The sequence below is a fragment of the Octopus bimaculoides genome, chromosome 2 (genome assembly GCF_001194135.2).
Source record: "Octopus bimaculoides isolate UCB-OBI-ISO-001 chromosome 2, ASM119413v2, whole genome shotgun sequence".
NCBI classification, from domain to species: domain Eukaryota; kingdom Metazoa; phylum Mollusca; class Cephalopoda; order Octopoda; family Octopodidae; genus Octopus; species Octopus bimaculoides.
In genome coordinates this window covers 77,328,602-77,330,269 of record NC_068982.1, presented here as the reverse complement: position 1 = coordinate 77,330,269, position 1,668 = coordinate 77,328,602, and positions in this window count along the sequence as shown.

Here is a 1,668-nt window from a genome sequence, read left to right as displayed (position 1 = left end):
GCCCTTCCTAACGCCAACCACTCAGAGAGTGTAGTGGGTGCTTTTACGTGTCACCCTCACGAAAACGGCCACGCTCGAAATGGTGTCTTTTATGTGCCACCCGCACAAGCCAGTCCAGGGGCACTGGCAACGATCTCACTCGAAAATCCTATGGGAGCCAGTCAGGCGGTACTGGCAACGGCCACGCTCAAAATGGTGCATCTCATGTGCCACCCGCACAAGAGCCAGTCCAGGGGCACTGGCAACGATCTTACTTGGCTTGCTGGGTCTTCTCACGCACAGCACATTTCCAAAGGTCTCGGTCAGTAGTCATATATTATGCCTAATAAGCAAATAATTCAATCAATATAGGTGCAGGAGTGGCTGTGTGCTAAGTAGCTTGCTTACCTTACTCAAGTGAGAACGTTATTTTTTTGTCTGCCAGTAAGAATTTTTCTGCCATTGTTGACTCTGTTATCGTTATTATTGCTGTTGTTTTCGTGAAGGACTGTTACTGTTATTACTGAACTGTTGAACTTTATTTTTTCCCGGTTTTACCGGGCAATATTTCAAAAATATATACATTGACTTTGTTGGCCATTGCAGCATCTTTATTTTTTTTATTTTATTTCCAAAAAGACAGTGAATGGTCTTTTTTAGATTATTCTGTGCCCCTTCCCCTAACGGGGGTGGGATTTAAAATATCTTTGTCCTCTTTTAGAGGAGAACATTTTTTCCCAGTTCGAAAATATATTTTTCATAGGTTTCCCAGTTTGTGTGGGAAAAACATTATTTTTTTCTCTCTTTTTCTGTTAAAATTATTATGTCTAGTGAAATTGTTCCTCAAAAGGAGTCACTTGTTGAGAGTGAAAAAGTCGAAAACAACATGACAAAAAATATTGAAATTGACATAAACAAGCTCGGTGAGCTGTTTAAAAGAATGAAGCTGGAGGGTGGTGATGTAAAGATATCACCCTCAGCTTCAATTATTAATACAGAGAAACGGGCCGTGACATTTAAAAGCTTTTGTCCAAAAGACAAAAGGTTCAAACATTTCGAAAAAGACATCATCAAGAAATGCCTGTCCCCGATTTGGAGAGACATAGTTTATATCGCCAGGGGACGGGCATATGGAGTAGTAGAGGTTTGTTTCTCAGGGGAAGAGGTGGCCCGCAGGCACTCGGTGTGTCCCCTAAAAACGAAAGAGGTGGTACTTATGCCGCCCTACATGGGTCGCAGAACATCAAGAATGAAAATATCAGAAGTACCACCAGATGTCAACCCTGTAGAGGTGTTGGCTGCCCTGTTGTTCAACAGGGCAGAAAAAATTTTAATATTACAGGTATCATGTTCTTCCCCACAAAATTGGCTGGGAAGAAGCATCAACATTCTTATTCAGGGGACACAGGAAGACCTTCAGGATCTTCCCTAAAGGGTGCTCGTGGGCGAGAATGTAACCCTTAAGGTACAGGTCGAGGGCAAGAAAGCCCACCTGTTACGCTTGCGGCAAAAAGGGTCACATTCATGTGGATTGTTCTAAAGTAAAAAAAAGAAGAGAAGCAGCGCAGACACCAGGCCCTTCAGAAAACCAAAAAAAAACCCCCATCCTCACAAATTCATCAACCCCGACACTAACAAAAAATCCCACTCCCTGTTTCGGTTTCTACCCCACAACAAACTGGAAAAATT